This window comes from Pteropus alecto, unplaced genomic scaffold (genome assembly GCF_000325575.1).
Source record: "Pteropus alecto unplaced genomic scaffold, ASM32557v1 scaffold7, whole genome shotgun sequence".
Classification (NCBI taxonomy): Eukaryota; Metazoa; Chordata; class Mammalia; order Chiroptera; family Pteropodidae; genus Pteropus; species Pteropus alecto.
The window spans coordinates 62,466,168-62,472,615 of record NW_006494614.1 but is presented as its reverse complement, the minus strand read 5'-3'; the positions used below and the strand labels follow the sequence as shown (position 1 = coordinate 62,472,615).

Sequence of the window (6,448 nt, the reverse complement as noted above, 5' to 3'; positions counted from 1 at the left end):
TGGAGTAAGGACTCTGCTGAAAACCTTGGTATTTGGTTACTTGGAGCAACTGGCTTGGAAGGGATACTGGGAAAAATACTGCACTGTTCCCAGCAGCGCAAGAGCATTCTCGTTGCTCTTAATAATGATAGATGCGCCACAGGCTGCCGTGTGCTCGGCTTCCGGGCCAGGGATTTTGCCTCTAACGGCAGAGTGTGAGAATGAGCGGGGCTGGGAGGGAGAAACACAGGAGAGAAGGAGCAAGGATCCTTCGCTCCGATTCCCGCTGAGCCCGGACTGGCCATCACCACGACGCTGGGCTTACACAAGTGTGAAAAGCCCTTCTTCCCTCGATAGCTTTTTTCACTCTCCCCGTTATCTGAGGATTGGAGAACCCTTATTACCATTCAACGGAATTACCAGTGTCAGAAAAACTTACAAAAGACAGAAATGGGCAAAAAGCCATGACTGAGTGTCCTGTCTAGCCTCCGCCTTTGATGTCTCGGAGCTATTCTGACAAGTCTTAATGGTAGAAAAGTAAGGAGAAGGCAAGCGATTCTCGTCCATAGAGATGCAAAGGAATTGCGTCTGGGGGGAGAGCAGGAACCTGGCCCTGGATAGGCCAGCTTTCCGGAGCTCTGTGAATTCACTGCCTGTGCGTGTGGTTCTCTGAAATCTTTGAAACACTAGCACCCCGTTTCTCGTTCCCTCATTAGTTCATGAGTTAAATAAAATCTCTGATGTGTGTGCGTTTTGTATTGGTTTGAGTCAGAATTTTATCTTCTTTTAAAAATTATCCTTTTCCACCAGGTTATACAGCTAGTAAACTGCAGAGCGGGGATCCAAGCCAGCTCAGCCCACTCTGTCCAGGAGGAACGAGGAAGAAGAGGCTCTCTGGCACATCGACGGCGTGACTGCCATCTGTACTCGTCTGCACTTCATTCGGTCCTCACTCTGCCTCACTCTGCAGATGAGGAAGCTGAAGTTCAGAGTCACAGAGGTGAAGCAGAGAATCAACCAAACCGACAGACTCTGCTCCTAAATCCATGATCAGCTCCAAAGCCAGCACCTCCACGTAGAATGAACAGGACACTCTGTCCTTGCTGTTGTTCTTCTCTGGGGTGGCCGGCCAGAGGCCCCCGCCCAAGGCCTTCAGTCCTCAGGGGTGCGTGCGAAGAAAGTCGGAAGTCAAAGTACCTCCCAGACTTCCCGAGAAGCCCCGCTTACAGGGAACACTCCACCTGTGAAAGCTTGACGGCAGCTTTTCAGTACAGAGATGCAGGTGAGTAGTTAACCAGCCAGTCTATGGCCATGCTACCCTGAACCAGCCCGATCCCATCTGATCTCAGAAGCTAAGCAGGGTCGGGTCTGGATAGTACTTGGATGGGAGACCACCTTGGAAGACCAGGTGCTGTAGGCATAAAAAATGAAATTAAGAAAATATAATAGATTGTAAGCTGACAAGGTCCTTGCAATCTGTGACATCAGATTGGAGTTGCCTTGCCAATAAGGAAGGAAGGAAGGAAGGAAGGAGCGAAGGAAGGAAGGAAGGAACGAAGGAAGGAAGGAAGGAAGGAAGGAAGGAAGGGAGGGAGGGAGGGAGACCTCTCGTGTCACTGGCCTTGGAAAACTGGTTCCCTTCTCAGTCATTCCTGGCTTGTGGCTGAAACACAGCATGATTCTAATTATTAGAACCATTCTTGCATCCTCACAATATTCCCAAACTTCAGCGTGTGTAAACATCGCCCAGGGCAGGGGGTTAACATTCAGATTCCCTGGTTCTGCCCATGGAGATTGGGCTCTGAAAGTCTCGGAGCCCAGCATCTAGATTTTCGATGAGCCAGCCCTGTTGTTTCTGAACCCGGAGCTCTAACCCAAGTACTTAGCCTGGGCTCCATCCGTGGTCTCATACATAAAGGTTTCATGAAGGATCACTGAACTTGAATGCAAAAATAATGTCATCTTCATTTTCACAAATCGTAGCCGAAATGGAGGGTCTCCTTCAAGTAAAAAAAGTAAGTCCCCACGTGCGGTGGAAGCAGTCGCTGTGCCTGGGACTTGTCGCGAGTGGAGTCATTGCCGGCACCTCCGGTACCCTGTCACTCAGCACTGCACTGAAGTCCACGCACTGTGAAAGCTGCTTCTCCGTCTCCTTAGAGGCTCATGTCACACTCTGTCTGACCTCTTTTATTGGACATCTGTACCACACTACAGCTGGGTTCCTTTGTATGCCCAGAATATAATTTTTATTTTACATGTTTAAAAGCTTTACTTTGTCTATAGGCTGCACCAGACTGCTAAAGGGGCCCCGACAGCCTGAGGGTTAGGAACCTGTGGTCTGAGTGGGGCCCACCAGCAGCACTGCCGCACGCGTCCGGGAATTCACCCTCGACGAGGGAGTGGAAGTCCCCTGGATGCTGTGGCTGGGTGCAGGCTGACCTCGCCCACTCTTCTGGAAAGTGGCCCACGGCGTGTGCTCTCCCCATGTAAACATGGAGCACAGAGGAGGCTGACTTGGGGCGTCCTGTGTTTTTTCTTCTTTGCATTCCAGCCCTTTGTCTCTCCATCACGATGCTGGGATCAGGTACCAAGAGAACACGATTCCAGAAAGGCTTGTCGCTACTCACAGAGCGGAGAGAGCTCTTAGCCTGAATGATAACAGAATTCTCCTCCAATCAGACCACAGTGAGCAAAGGAGGCCAGAGGCTCCCTCGGCATCCCCAGTGCACAGCCTGTCAGAGCCTGTGAGTCAGAGGCTGAGGCTCAGAGAGGTCAAGGGGCTTACCTGAGGTCACACAGCAGTAAGTTTCAAAGCCAGACCTCCGAGCAGCTGTCAGACCCCCAGTGTGCTGCTCTCCTCTTCACCAAGCCGACTTCTTGTCGGGCCGGCACATCTGCGGGACCACGCTTTGGGATGTGCTTTCGGCTACGAGAGCCAGCTGGGCTCAGGGCAGCTCCCTGCCCTGCTCTGATATCTGCTGGTGCCTCAGGCAAAGGATTCTCCAGGGCCAAGAGACTTTCTCCAGCTACTGAAGGACCCCACGAAGGCAAAGCTGTGTTCTCAAGCCAGACCCAGTTCCCCCGCCCCTCGAGCTCTGCTGCCCAAGAAGACGGCCTCGCCTTCTGCACCCTGGGCTGTGTGGAGGAGAGTGGGTCAGGCGCGGCCAGGGCTCGGCCCAGGTCAGAACCCACGGGACAGCAAACGGGCCGCCCAGGACGTCTCAGCTGAGCCACAGCTGAGCCACAGAGGCCAGGACACAGCCTCACCCTCTTGTTTCATCAGTGGTGTGATCATTGGCTCCCTGAGGCTGGAGAAACGCCTTCTAGGGCTGGGTGACCCAGACTGGACCCAGACCTGACCTCTCTGAGGAAGAAATTCCAGGGTTATGTGGCAGCCAGTGGCGGCCATGGGGAGAAGTTAAGCTTGTGGCCTCCAGAACCAGTTGACCTGGGTTCAACCTGCACTGCCACTCCCTAGCTGTGGGAGCTGGGACAGGTCGCTGTACCTCTCTGTGCTTCACTTTCCTCTTCCGTGTCTGGCACACAATAGGTGCTCACTAAATAACTGTTGAATGGACACTGAGTACTACAGCTGATAGCTTCATAGGTTGCTCAACTGTTACTAAGGCTCAGAGAGGGTCACGACCTTCCCGGGAAAGTCCCACCTCGCCCCATCACTGTCAGTCTGGGAAGAAGCCTGTGGTCGGATTAGCGGGAGTCTCAGGAGCCCAGCACTCACCCGCCCGCCCCCCAGCCCTCTAGTGATTCAGATGCTAATTATTTAAAGTTCTTAGTCACTTTTCTGAGTTAAAAAAGATTTAAGGGACAAAATAAGAATTCGCGGTGCTTTTACTTTGGTTTTCCCTTTTTTAAAACTTTCAGTTTTGAAATGATAATAAATTCACAGGAAATTGAAAAGAAATGTCCCGCAGGTAACACATGCCCTTTACCCACCCCCGTCTCCCCCATGTGAACATCTGGCACATCTGCATTATTGCAGCGGCACCACCAGGTTGGTGCAATCCCCAGAACACATTCAGATTCCAGCAGATGTGTGTGTGTGTGTGTGTGTGTGTGTGAGAGAGAGAGAGAGAGAGAGAGAGAGAGAGATTAACTCTCTACCGAGAGAGTTCATTCCTTTTTATTGCCGAGTAGTATTCCATGGTGATGAAAGACATCTGAGTTGTTTCCAGGTTTTGGCTGTTAGAAATACAGCTGCTACAAATATTTGTGTATAGTTCTTATGTGATGACAGGTCTTCATTTCTTTGGGATATATGCCCCAACAGTATAATTGCTGGGTTGCATCTTGTTTTAGAAGGAGCCGCCAAATTGTCTTTTAGGGTGGCAGTACCATTTTGCATTCCCACCGGCAATGGAAGAGAGAGCCAGCCTCTCTGCATCCTCGCCAGCATTTGGTGTTATCACTGTTTTTACTGCCACTGTTCTGATAGGTGTGCGGTGCTATCTCATTGTGTTCTTGGTCTGCATTTTCCTAATAGCCAGTGACTTGAACACCTTTTCCTGTTCTTATTTGCCATCCATATCTCTTCTTTGGGAAGCACCTGATCATGTCTTTTGTCCACTTTCTAATTGGGTTGTTTGTTTTTTCACTCTTAATTAAGTTTTGAGAGTTTTCCATAAATTTAAGACCCAAGTCCTTTGTTGGTTACGTGGTTTGCAAATATTTTCTCCACTTGGCAGCTTGTCTTTTCATCCTCTTAAGAGTATCAATAAGCAAAGTTTTTTTTTCGTTTTTTTTTTTTTTTTTTTTTTTTTCTGTCAAGTCCAGTTCATGGACTTCTGTATATCTAGGGAGACACTTGGACGGGCCATGCTTTGAGTGTCAGGTCGAAGGACTCTTTGCCTGCCTAGAATCTGAAGATTTTCTGCTGTGTTTCTTTTTTTTCCCCAAGGTTTTACAGTTTTTCATTTCCCATTTAAATCTACAACTCATTTTGTGTTAATTTTGGTATAAGGCGTAGGGTTATCTGGCAGTTCGTTTTCTGCCTCTGGACGTCCAGCTGGTTAAAACGCTGTCCTCCACAGAAGAGCCTTTGACCTTTATTGAGACCTTTCGGGCATATGTCTGCGTGGGTCCATTTCTGGGCCTTCTATCTGTCCCATCGATCTGTGTGTCTGTCCCTCCGCCGACACCACGTGGTCTTGATGACTGTCGCTCCGCATGTGCTGACATGTCATATCAGGTAGAGTGATTCTTCCCACTTGAGTCTTCTTTTCCAAAATCACTTTAGCTATTCTGGGTCCTTCGCCTTTCCACATATATTTTAGAATAAACTGGTTCGTGTTGACAGAAATCCTTGCTGGGTTTTCATTTTCTCCTTTTAAAACGAGCATTTGAAACGATCTGCATTCATGCGGGCATTTCTGCCAACCCCTGGCCAACAGTGCCTCAAAGGCCTCCCAGAGCTCTGGGTGGATGTAAACTGGACGTCCTTGGACACCAATGTTTACCACTTAGTGAGTGGCCTCCTGGGTGGCCCTTCCTTGGTGGCTTCCTCAAGCTGGCCCCTTCCCCAGAACATTCAAGAATCTCTCCCCGTGGCTTAGGCTGCTCCTGAACGGCTGCGCCTACTGGCCGTGGGCGTGGGGAGGAAGCTTCCTCAGCAGAGTGGCTCACACCTGCAACGCATCGGCACCCTGAGGGCCCATAAAACACAGATGCTGCTGGCCTCACCCAGAGCTTCTGACTCAGGAAGTCTGGGGCCTGAGAATCTACATTTCTAACGAGTTCCCAGGTGCTGCTTTTGCTGGCCTGGGGACCCCATTTGAGAACCCCTGCATTGTATGATAAACTACTCTTGCATTTTTAAAGTAAAAATTGTACTTCCAATATTACTTAAAGGAGGGGTGAAGGAGTGAGGAAAATGCTTCTTTTCAGATTAAGTCTGTCAGCGCCGAGCTGATCGAGAAGGGAAGGTTCGATGGTGAGACGCCCAGTTGGAAGAATGCACAGGAGGCCGACATGGGAATGAAACGGCAGGCGCCAACTTTACTGCGGGGAGCTCACTTCTGTGGAGGGGAGTGCCGTGTTGCGCCCACTTCTCCTGCTCCCCTTCTTGTGCTCCCCTTCTGCTCTCCAGGGGACTGCATGGCTCCACACATAGCAGAGCACAATAGTGGCCTTCAGCCACACATGCGTGATACAATAAGCTGAAGCACAGGCACCCTACTACACTAATGTGACATTCTAAAACCGGGGTCTTATTCCTAGCTGCGAGCCTGGACCACTGCCAGACCTGAGACCTGCCAGGCCTGGGACCCACGAAGTCTAGTTTAAATGGTTAGTTGGTAGTTCACACAATCTATTGATGAAGGAAAAATTACGGATTACATGGTGCAAGAAACGTAATGAGAAAACGGGCTACCGCACATCGCACATGCGCCGCGCCAGACCCCGTGCAGAGGGCTTTTCGATGTCATCTTGTTCATTTTCCCCTTGTTCTTCC

The 6,448-nt window shown here is 50.1% G+C and overlaps 1 pseudogene; it reads left to right on the top strand.

Annotated features, from left to right (window-relative positions):
* Positions 1-1,280: 1,280 nt before the first annotated feature.
* On the top strand, positions 1,281-1,399 carry LOC112474631 (annotated as a pseudogene).
* The last annotated feature ends 5,049 nt before the right edge of the window (positions 1,400-6,448 follow it).